The sequence below is a fragment of the Cebus imitator genome, unplaced genomic scaffold (genome assembly GCF_001604975.1).
Source record: "Cebus imitator isolate Cc_AM_T3 unplaced genomic scaffold, Cebus_imitator-1.0 Scaffold401, whole genome shotgun sequence".
Classification (NCBI taxonomy): domain Eukaryota; kingdom Metazoa; phylum Chordata; class Mammalia; order Primates; family Cebidae; genus Cebus; species Cebus imitator.
This window is the reverse complement of record NW_016107716.1, coordinates 671389-684047: the sequence shown is the minus strand read 5'-3', so window position 1 is coordinate 684047 and position 12659 is coordinate 671389. Positions and strand designations below refer to the sequence as shown.

The 12659-nt window shown below is 40.1% G+C and overlaps 1 protein-coding gene across 3 annotated transcripts in view; it reads right to left on the bottom strand.

The window, feature by feature from the left end:
- Positions 1 to 12659, bottom strand: part of FRMPD4 (FERM and PDZ domain containing 4) — a 571680-nt gene that overhangs the window by 50525 nt on the left and 508496 nt on the right. The window lies entirely within an intron of this gene.

The following is a 12659-nucleotide window of genomic DNA, read 5'->3' as shown; positions in this document are numbered from 1 at the left end:
AAAACCCAACAAACAAATGAAAGCAAGAAATCAAAAGAATAGCTTTAAACATGCTCAACGTGACTTTTAAAAGTCCTGCTGCAGAGCTGAAGTGATGTGACAGGGTGTTCTCATCAGTATCTTCGTAATTATAGGCCAACTTTAGTAATGATTAACGAGCAAATCATACAGTGGTGAGTTCATTTGCTTTGGATGTGCCATTTTTTAGCTGAAGGGAAAACATTATTCTCCTGTAATGATTTTAAGCAGGCGGTATTTACATTGGCACAATGAGTTGAGCACAAGTGAAGCGACTGCAATAAAGCTACCCAGAACAGACCCTACTAATTAGATGTTTTAATGTAGTCATACCCCACTTCTCCAGCATTGTTTGGGAATGAAGTATTTCACATGTGTTCAGTGTGCTACATAGTGAGGTTTATTCCTCTTGCATCTCAATTTTTAAATTTAATATTTTGTCATATATTTCTAAAGTGTTCTGCCTAATTCCTTGCTTCAATAAAAAGTATAGCATTTTTGGATGCATATGATTTGATATAACCTTAGAGTGTGATGGTGTTTTCAGGGGTCATGAAAATACATAAGGTTATTCGCCCCAAAGGAAATAGCCCCATATTTACTAGCCATGCTAAGACCAGTAAATAGGGGGCTATTCACTTTAGGGGCAAATAACCTTATGTACTCTCTCTTTTCTCTAGCTATATGCAGCATGCCCATCTCATGTAACTTCATTCCTGTATTTATTTACCATGCCATAAGGAGAAACATGGTAATTTAGGAAGACCAGAAAGGAAACTAAGTAGCCAAGGTTGTTAAATAAATATTAAATTATTATTATTTTTTTGAGACAGGGTCTTGCTCTGTTGCCCAGGCTGGAGTGCAATGGCGTGATCTCAGCTCACTGCAACCTCTGCCTCCTGGGTTCAAGCAATTCTCCTACCTCAGCCTCCCAAGTAGCTGGGATTACAGGCATGTGCCACCATGCCCGGCTAATTTTTATATTTTTAGGAGAAACAGGGTTTCACCATGTTGCCCAGGCTGGTGGAAAACTCCTGACCTTGAGATCTGCCCGCTTTGGCCTCCCAAAGTGCTGGAATTACAGGTGTGACCCACCGCGCCCGACCTAGTAAATGTTATTTTATACACAATTTGAAGTCAACAGACTTGGGATAAACTTCCAGCTAAGAATTCATAACAAGTATTTTTTTGTTGTTGTTTTGGGTTTGTGACTATTTCATAAAATTGACAAATATTTTGAAAACTACATTTTGATAACAACTACATAGGCTTTCTAAGTCTGAAAGCTACTTAATGAGAATCAACAAAGTACTGGCTTATTCCATTGGCTAGAGTAACTTGTGGTATATGGGGTAATGTAAACCAGTCATGACAGCAAAGATAAACTCAGATTTATCTTTGCTTCTCAAAAAATATACAATGTGTACCACTTGAAAGCCTGCTGAATGAATTCTTAGCAACCTGTAGGTGTTGATCACAAGCACTTCATATCCTGTGGTGGAAATAACAAGTAATTACCATTTAGATTCTCCTACTGTTAATTAATTTTAAGATTATCAGGCCCCTAATCAACCCCTGTACTTTCTCAAAATTTCCTGTTGCTAAGATGGCCACAATATTGTGTGGAATTCTCCTGATGCTTTTGGATGCTCTTAGAAGTTACTAGAACATAGTTTGAAAAAAATCACACAAATAAGATTAATTTCTGAAATTGAAGTACAAGGTCTTGAACTTGCAATTCCTAGAGCTCTACAGTAATACTTATACAGCAGGTGTTGAGTGAACATTTGGTGAGGACTAGCCTACGGTTATCACTGGTTGGCCTAGTTTGGAGTCCCCAAAATGTAAATTGTAAGACAAGGATTCACAAGCAGGTAGCTGATTTGGGAGGTGCTCACAAGGATCCCAGGTAGGTGAGTGGGGAAGGCAGGCAGGAAGGGAGAATAAGCCAGTAAAGCATTCTCTGTTACTAAGGCACCACTAAAGGCAACTGGAGCTTATTCTTGCTGGGAACCTCTGGGAAACAAGACAGACCCCATGCCTCAGAGTTATACTGTCTGAGAGAGGGAGCTGGGGTATTTATCCACCAGTTTCTGTCAATCACTGATGGAGTGTCTCCTTGTATTGTAAATTTTCAAAATTCATGTTTTCCTGCTGCTTCAACATCCCTACAAATAGGTTGTGAGCACCCTGTCCAGGCAACCAGGTGTACCAGTGTGATAAAGTTGGTCCCTGCCACTAGTTCCTCTTCCCACCCTCCCTTGACTGTGACTTAGTAACATTTAAACACACCAGTGAAATTCCCTTGCACTTTTCTTGTGTGTTCCACCCTGACCCCCTGATTAAGGCGCTTGCCCACAGGCTCTCCCCTCTCTGTCTGCTCCTCACCTGCCTGGTTGAGCCTGCTCTATCAGTGCTCCCTCCCATGTGACCCCTCCTCTTGGGATGCAGTCTCTCTAGGACCTGTGAGTATAAAAAACTACTTTTTCCTATGCCTCTTCTGTGTTCTTTTGTGGCTACACCTGACAGACCACCACGTAAGAGAACACAAAACACAGCTTTTCTGGGAGTGATAATTCCTCAGCACTTGTGTCCTGCTACATGGGCATGCTCCTGGGGCCAGAAAGAGCCCACAGGCGAGGCTCGTAGGTGTTCTCCATTGGAAATTGGGCTGGCATGCTCAGCATGATATATGGTCTGGGCTCTGATAGAATGTGCTACACTGGGGTTTCCTTGAGGAGGTGTGTAGACTCTCTCAGCTGTGTGGAACACATAAAATGTAGTTAGGAAGTGGGAGGGAGGAAAGCATGTCCCTCAGCTCTTTGGACTAGAAGAAACCTAAAGGAATGTGAATTATGGTAACTCAGGGGACACCAGATCTGAGAGAATGACTTAGCCCAAGTCCCACTGAGTTGGGGTTGTATGACGAGAAGTTATAAAAACTCTTAAATACTCTCTTTCTCAGGTAAGATTGGCTTGGGAATTCTAGACTTGGATGCTATGTAAAGCAGAGCCAAAGGAAAAAAGGAAGGAGCTGGCCAATGAAAGATCTATAATAAAAAAGGATAACAGTACAAGGAGGTATTCCAGGGACTTCCGCCAAGATGGCCAAATAGGAACAGCTCTGGAGCACAGTTCCCAGCAAGAGCAATGTAGAAGGTGAGTGATCTCCTCATTTCCAACCGAGGTCTCAGGCTCATCTCAATGGGACTGGTTGGACAGTGGGTATAGCCCAAGGAGGGCAATCTGAGGCAGGGTGGGATGCTGCTTCACTCGGGAAGTGCAACGGGCCAGAAGGTCCTCCCTATTACCCAACAGAGGCCACTGGGGACGTTTCCAGCCACTCCAGAGCTCCAGTTCGGATGCTGAGCTTCTTCCGTGGTCTTTGCAGCCCACAGACCCAAAGATTCCCATCTGCTGACAGGCACCACGGGTTTCCAGGGCAAATCTGGGCAGCCGATTCAGCAGCCGTTTTGATCAGCACTTGGAGCGTCTGTGAGACAGAGTCACCCTTACCCCTGAGAGAAAGGGGGCTGAAGGTGGGGAGCCAGGTGATCTGGCTCCATGGGTCCCACCACCATGGTGACCAGCAAACTGAATCCAAACTGGTTTGGGATTTTGACAGCCAGCACAGCAGTTTGAGCTTGACCCTGGACTGTTGAGCTCTATCGGGGGAGGGGCGTCTGCTATTACTGAGACAGCTACAGGCAGACTGTGACTAGACTCCCTCCTTGCTGGGCAGGGCATCTCTGAAAAAAGGCAGCAGCCTGTCAGGGACTTATAAACAAAGCCACACCTTCCTGGGTGTGGAAAAGGGGCGGTTGTGAGTTCCACTGCAGCAGACTTAAATGTCCCTGCCCAGCAGCTCTGAAAGCAGCAACAGAGCACCCAGCACAGCACTTGAGCTCTGATAAGGGACAGACTGCCTCCTCAAAGGGCTCCCTGACCTCTGTATAGCCAAAGAGTCATCTCATACAGGAGAGCTGTGGCTGACAAAGCTAACAGAGGAAGAAACAGGCAGCAATCCTTGCTATTCTACAGCTCCTGCAGTTGATTCCCAGGCAAGCAGGCTCTGGAGTGGACCTCCAGCAGTCCTACAGCAGAGGACCCTGACTGTCAGAAGGAAAACTAAAAAACAGAAAGAAATAGCTACAACATCAACATAAAGGACGTCCACTCAGACGCCCCATCCAAGTATCACCAACTTCAAAGACCAAAGGTAGATAAATACACGAAGATGGGAAGAAACCAGCGCAAAAAGAATGCAAATGCCAAAAACCAGAACGCCTCTACTCCTCCAAGAGTTCACAACTCCTCACCAGCAAGGGAACAAAACTGGATAGAGAATAAGTTGATGAACTGACAGAAGCAGGCTTCAGAAAGTGAGTAGTAACAAACTTCTCTGAGCTAAAGGAACATGTTCTAAACCAATGCAAAGAAACTCAGAACCTTGAAAAAAGGTTTGACGAAATGCTAACTAGAATAACCGACTTAGAGAAGAACATAAACAACTTGATGGAGCTGAAAAACACAGCATGAGAATTTCATGAAGCACACACAAGTTTCAATAGCTGAATCAATCAAGCAGAAGAAAGGATATCAGAGATTGAAGATCAACTCAATGAAATAAAATGAGAAGGCAAGATTAGAGGAAAAAGAGTGCAAAGAAATGAACAAAGCCTCCAAGTCATATGGCATTATATAAAAAGACCTAATCTGTGTTTGAGTGGTGTACCTGAATGTGAGGGGGAGAATGAATTCAAGCTGGAAAACACTCTTCAAGATATTACCCAGGAGAGCTTCCCCAACCTAGCAAGGCAGGCTAACATTCAAATCCAGTAAATACAGAGAATACTACAAAGATATTCCTCGAGAAGAGCAAACCCAAGGCACGTAATCATCAGCTTCACCGGGGTTGAAATGAAGGAAAAACTGCTAAGGGCAGCCAGAGAGCAAAGTCGGGTTACCCACAAAGGGAAGCCCATCAGACTCACAGCAGATCTCTCGGCGGAACCCTACAAGCCAGAAGAGAGTGGGGGCCAATATTCAACATACTTAAAGAAAAGTACTTTCAACCCAGAGTTTCATATCCAGCCAAATTTAAGCTTCATAAGTGAAGGAGAAATAAAATCATTTATGGACAAGCAACTGCTGAGAGATTTCATCACCACCAGGACTGCCTTACAAGAGCTCCTGATGGAAGCACTAAACATGGAAAGGAACAACCAGTACCAGCTACCACAAAAACGTATCAAATGGTAAAGACTAAGGACGTAATGAAGAAACTGCATCAACTAACGGGCAAAACAACCAGCCAGTGACAAAATGGCAGGATCAAATTCACACATAACAATATTAACCTTAAATGTAAATGGGCTAAATGCCCCAATCAAAAGACACAGACTGGCAAATTGGATAAAAAGTCAAGAACCATCAGTGTGCTGTATTTAGGAGACCCATCTCACATGCAAAGACACACATAGACTCAAAATAAAGGGATGGAGGGAGATTTACCAAGAAAATTGAGGGCAAAAAAAAGCAGAGGTTGAAATCCTAGTCTCTGATAAAATTGACTTTAAACCAACAAAGATCAAAAGAGACAAAGAAGGGCATTACATAGTGGTAAAGGGATAAATACAACAAAAAGAGCTAATGATCCTAAATATATACGCACCCAGTACAGGAGCACCCAGATACATAAAGCAAGTTCTTAACAACCTACAAAGAAACTTAGACTCCCACACAATAATAGTGGGAGACTTTAACACTCCACTGTCAATATTAGACAGATCAATGAGACAGAAAATTAACAAGGATATACAGAACTTGAACTCAGATCTGGACCAAGTGGACCTAATAGACATCTACAGAACTCTCCATCCCAAATCAACAGAATATACATTCTTCTCAGTATCGCATTGCACTTATTCTAAAATTGACCACATAATTGGAAGTAAATCACTCCTCAGCAAATGCAAAAGAACAGAAATCATAACAACCAGTCTCTCAGACCACAGTGCAATTAAATTAGAACTCAGGATTAGGAGACACACCTCAAGCTGCACAACTATATGGAAACTGAGCAACCTGCTCCTGAATGACTGCTAGATAAATAATGAACTAAGGCAGAAATAAAGATGTTCTTCAAAACCAATGAGAATGAACACATAACATACCAGAATCTCTGGGACACATTTAAAACAGTGTCTAGAGGGAAATTTATAGCAATAAAGGACCACATGAGAAGTAAGGAAAGATCTAAAATCGACACCCTATTGTCAAAATTAAAAGAACTAGAGGAGAGATATCAAACAAATTGAAAAGCTAGCAGAAGACAAGAAACAACTAAGATCAGAGCAGAACTGAAGGAGACAGGCACACAAAAAACCCTTCAAAAATCAATAAATCAAGGAGCTGGGTTTTCAAAAGATTAACAAAATAGATGGACTGCTAGCCAGACTAATAAAAAAGAAAAGAGAGAAGAATGGAATAGATGCAATAAAAAATGATAAAGGGGATATCACCACCAATTCCGCAGAAATATAAACTACCATCAGAGATTACTACAAACAACTCTATGCACATAAACCAGTAAATTTAGAAGAAATGGATAAATTCCTGGACACTTACACACTCCCAACACTAAACCAGGAAGAAGTTGAATCCCTGAACAGACTAACAAGGGCTGAAGTTGAGGCAGCAATTAATAGCCTACAAACCAAAAAAAGTCCAGGTCCAGATGGGTTCAGAGCTGAATTCTACCAGAGGTACAAAGAGGAGCTGGTACCATTCCTTCTGAAACTACTTCAAACTATAGAAAGAGAGGAAATCTTCCCTAACTCATTTTATGAGACCAACATCAATCCTGATACCAAAACCTGGCAGAGACACAACTAAAAAATAAAACTTCAGGCCAATATCCATGATGAACATCAATGCAAAAATTATCAATAAAATACTGACAAACTGAATGCAACAGCAAGTCAAAAAGCTTATCCATCACAATCAAGTAGGCTTCATCCCAGGGATGCAAGGCTGGTTCAATATACGGAAATTCATAAACGTGATCCACCACATAAACAGAACCAAAGACAAAAACCACATGATCATCTCAATAGGTGCAGAGAAGGCCTTCGACAAAATTCAACAGCCCTTTATGCTAAAAACCCTCAATAAGCTAGGTATTGACGGAACATATATCAAAATAAAAAAAGCTATTTACAACAAACCCACAGCCAGTATCATCCTGAATGGGCAAAAATTGGAAACATTCTCTTTGAAATCTGGCACTAGACAAGGGTGCCCTCTCTCACCATTCCCATTCAACATAGCATTGGAAGTATTAGCCAGAGCAATTAGGCAAGAAAAATAAATAAAGCATATTCAATTAGGAAAAGAGAAAGTCAAATTGTCTGTATTTGCAGACGACATGATCGTATATTTAGAAGACCCCATCTTCTCAGCCCAAAATCTGCTTAAGATGATAAGCAACTTCAGCAAAGTCTCAGGATACAAAATCAGTGTGCAAAAATCACTTCAGCAAAGTCTCAGGATACAAAAATCAATGTGCAAAAATCACAAACATTCCTATACACCAATAAAAGACAAACAGAGAGGCATATCATGAGCAAACTCCAATTCACAATTGCTACAAAGGGAATAAAATACCTAGAAATACAACTAAAATAGGATGTGAAGGACCTCTTCAAGGAGAACTACAAACCACTGCTCAAGGAAGTAAGAGAGGACACAAACAGATGGAAAAACATTCCATGCTCTAGGTTAGGAAGAATCAATACCATGAAAATGGCCATACTGCCCAAAGTAATTTATAGATGCGATGCTATTCCCATCAAGCTATCATTGACCTTCTTCATAGAACTGGAAAAAAACCAACTTAAACTTCACATGGAACCAAAAAAGAGACCACATAGCCAAGACAATCCTAAGCAAAAAGAACAAAGCTGGAGGCATCATGCTACCTGACTTCAAACTATACTACAAGGCTACAGTAATCAAAACAGCATGGTACTAATACCAAAACAGAGATATAGACCAATGAAACAGAACAGAGGCCTGGGAATTAAGACCACACACCTACAACCATCTGATCTTTGACAAACCTGACAAAAACATGCAACGGGGAAAGGATTCCCTGTTTAATAAATGGTGTTAGGAAAAGTGGCTAGCCATGTGCAGAAAGCTGAAGCTGGACCCATTCCTTACACCTTATACAAAAATTAACTCCAGATGGATTAAAGATTTAAACATAAGACCTAACACCATAAAAACCCTAGAAGAAAAGATAGTCAATACCATTCAGGACAAAGGCATAAGCAAGGACTTCATGACTAAAACACCAAAAGCAATGGCAACAAAAGCCAAAATTGACAAATGGGATCTAATTAAACTATAAATCATTCTATTATAAAGACACATGCACATGTATGTTCATTGCACAGCAAAAGAAACAATCATTAGAGTGAACTGGCAACCAACAGAATGGGAAAAATTTTTTGCAAGCTACCCATCTGACAAAGGGCTAATATCCACAGTCTACAAAGAACTAAAACAAATTTACCAGAAAAAAACAAACAACCCCATCAAAAAGTGGGCTAAGGATATGAACAGGCATTTTTCTAAAGAAGACATTTATGCGACCAACAAACATATTAAAAAATGCTCATCATCACTGGTCATTAGAGAAATGCAAATGAAAACCACATTGAGATACCATCTCACGCCAGTTATAATGGTGATCATTAAAAAATCTGGAGACAACGGATGCTGGAAAAGATGTGAAGAAATAGGAACACTTTTACACTGTTGGTGGGAGTATAAATTAGTGCAACCATTGTGGAAGACAGTGTGGTGATTCCTCAAGGATCTAGAAATAGAAATTCCATTTGACCCAGCAATCCCAATACTGGGTATATACCCAAAGGGTTAGAAATCATTCTATTATAAAGACACATGCACATGTATGTTCATTGCAGCACTGTTTACAATAGAAAAGACTTGGTTGGAACCAACCCAAATGCCCATCAATGATAGACTAGATAAAGAAAATGTGGCACATATACACCATGGAATACTATGCAGCCATAAAAAAGGATGAGTTAATGTCCTTTGCAGGGATATAGATGAATCTGGAAACCATCATTCTCAACAAACTGACACAAGAACAGAAAACCAAACACCGCATGTTCTCACTCATAAGTGGGTGTTGAACAATGAGAACACATGGACACAGGGAGGGGAACATCACACACTGGGGTCTGTTGGGGGGTGGGGGGCTAGAAGAGTGATAGCAGGGGGTGGGGATGTTGAGGAAGGATAACATTAGAAGAAATACCTGATGTAGGTGACAGGGGTGTGGAGACAGAAAACCACCATGGCATGTGTATACCTATGTAACAATCCTGCCAGGTCTGCACATGTACCCCAGAACTTAAAGTATAATAAAATTTTTTTAAAAAAAAAGTAGGTACAAAGTGCTCTTCAAAATAAATCAGGGAAATCAAAGTGAAAAAAAAAAAACCAAAAAACAACAAAAAAGAGAAAACAATACAAGGAAAGAAGATGATGTATCAGAGCCAAACAAAGAAAAACCCATGAGTAATCCAGAAACTCCCCCTCTAACATTCCATCCTGGGGAAACATTAACTACAGATTAAGAGTTATGCACAGAGATTTTCTTTGCAGAGTTTTTTATAACAGTAAAACATTAAAGATGATATGAAAGGCCTAATAGGGGGTTGGTTAAGGAAATCTTGGTTCATTGTAATGTTTTGCAGCCATTTAAATAATACTTATAAAGAGTTTTTGATGACATATGAAATGTTTATGATATATTTAGTAAAAGAGGCAGAATAAAATTATATGTACAGTATGATCTCAACTAAGGCATAGAAAAAAAGACTGGAAGGAAATAGGTCAAAATGTTTACACTAGTTGTCTCTGGGGGAAAGGTTTGTCAACACATTTTTCTGCATCTGTATTTCCTTCTGTACTTCCACTTTGTACTTTTTTTCCAAGAAAAAAGTGAAAAAGGAAGTGTTGGGGAAAGCCTACCATAATACTTATTTTAAAAAATGAGGCAGTAACCTATTAAGAATTACTTCTTACCAAAGAATTTCAGGGATTCTAAGACTCTCACCCCATTTCCCCTTAACCTGGGCCTCACTGGAAATCAATTTCTGTGAGTAGGTCATGATGGGGTGACTTGGACACATGTGAAATGTGGCGAGAAGGTATAAACATTGGCTCTCTGTCTTTATTGGACTTTATGCAGAAGAAATACAACATAAAAAATGCCATCCAGCAAGTTGCAAAAGAAATTAAAATGCTAATTTTTATTGTTTGTAATAAAAGTAGAACTTATGAAGTTTCTTTTGGTTTGCTGGGTCATCTGTTTCTGTTTGTCAATCCTGATTGCCGGGAAGATGTTTAGCAAATAAATGAAACTCAATAATTTTTTTTTTTAAAGCAACTGGCTTGTAGTAAAATCCAAACAGAAAAATATAAGTAAAAGATTGCAGTCTTTTCTTTTCCCATCTGCTCTCCTCTCCATGTCTGATATATTTATTAATGTAACTTAGGGGTTTTAATTCTTTTATTTCAACTTCTACAACTTGGAGGAGAGAAAAGCAACTTTGGATTTGAACAGTAAAGGGAAGGCTTTAGGTGGGACACTGGTTCTCAGCTGGGGGTAATTCTGCTCCCAAGGGATATTTGGTAATGTTTGGAGACATTCTGGTTTGTCACAACTTGGGGAGAGGGTGCTACTGGCATTTAGCAGGAACAGGCCCAGGGATGCTGCTAAACATCCTGCGATGCACAGGACAGGTCCCCACAACAGAGAACTCTCAAGTTCAAATGTCAACAATACCAAGTTTGAAAAACCCTGAGGTAGCATTTAGAATTTGGCTTTAGCGAGTCCAAGGAGGTGGTTGGACTGGAGTCATTTCTCAAAGAACACTGATCAAAGGAAAGTCAAAGATGAGAATTTATTGCAGTGACTGGGCAGGGGGAAAGTGACACTGGAGCAGAGGTAGAGCTGTTGGCTATAACAACATGTAACACTTTGCTCCTAAATATTGTGGCTAAGTGTTGCCTTTCAATGTAGCACAACGACAAGAGCCACCAGAACTCCCAGAAAATTCCAGATTATCCGTTAAAAGGAAGTGCCATGATTCACTGATAGTAATCAGTATTAAAATGAGTAACAAGTCCTACAGACTCAAATGGCAAACAGCAAGTAAAGCCACAAGACACAACCATAAACTTATATGTGAAACACTTCTTTCTTTTTCTAAGTTTACTGCATGAGGTAAAACAGTATCCCACATTGCAAAACAAAGAAACACACAAAAAACAAACAAACGAGCAAAAGTCCTGATCTTACATTTCTAATAGGTTATAAAAGCAGAAAGAAAATTCAGGAAGGACAATGCAAGCTTGAAGTTCCATCAGGAATTCACAATTGTTCAATCTCAATTTATAGTTGTTCATTGCTTATTATAGACATTTACATCAGCTTTACCCAAATGAATTTGTCCACTGCAAATAAATCAAGAAATGTGGGTAGATTTGAAGTAAGTCATAATGACAATTTGGTTAATCAAAAAATCTAAAAACAGCCCAGCTGTACTTTATATAGAAGCACATGGAAGAATCTCAGAATCAGACAGATGAGGAGACCAAAGTTGTGAGCAGCTATAGTAGTCACTGCTGACTTGTTAGTTATAGTGCTGGGAGCTAGATCTCAAGTTGCAGTTCTGTAACATCCTGGGGCCTCCTTAGCTTTGAAATCCCAATGTGTGTGTGTGTGTGTGTGTGTGTTTGCACGCGTGCACAAGCGCAAATTCTGTCAAAGAGATGGAGTTAACAGTAACAATCAATATTAAACTGAGCTTTTAATATAAATATGCATAGTTACATCCTAGATGACATAACTTGTTGTCTTGGCTAGTTCTATGTGTGGTCTTACCAGAATCCTGAATGCTTACTATTTCCTGTCTAAAATGCCTAGCCCACAGTATTTAGGGGAAAAATTCTGCGATAGGGGAAATGAAGAGTTTGGTCAGAAGACGGAGATCAGCAAATACCAGAGCCCTTTAATTGATGTAGAAATGCTCCAACTCTATGGGGAAGAAAACAGGAGCTTAAGTAGGTTGGAATCACTGCCACTCCATACGAAGGCCAGGCTGACAGGAACCATTTTGGGAAAAATCTGAAGAACTTTGCCTCAGCAATTTTTAGTTCAACTGACAACGTATGAAATTCACAAGCAGTGGCAAGTCTATAGAAATATAAAGGAAATTAGTAGTTGCTTAGGACTGAGTGTGGGAACAGGGATTAATTGTAAATAGAAACAGGGATCTTACTGAGGAGATGGAAATGTTCTGAAATTGGATGGGGTGATCGTTGCAAACCTCAGTACATTTTATGAAGACCATTGAATTATACATTGAAAATGGATGAATTTTGTAGTAGGCAGATTATACCATGATAAAGTTGTTTTTAAAAAAAATCACAAGAATTGTCTAGTTTTTAAATCACTTTCCACCCTCCTAACCATGGTGGCTGAAGTCAAATTCTGACAGCCATATATCATATAATATCTACTCTTAAAGCAG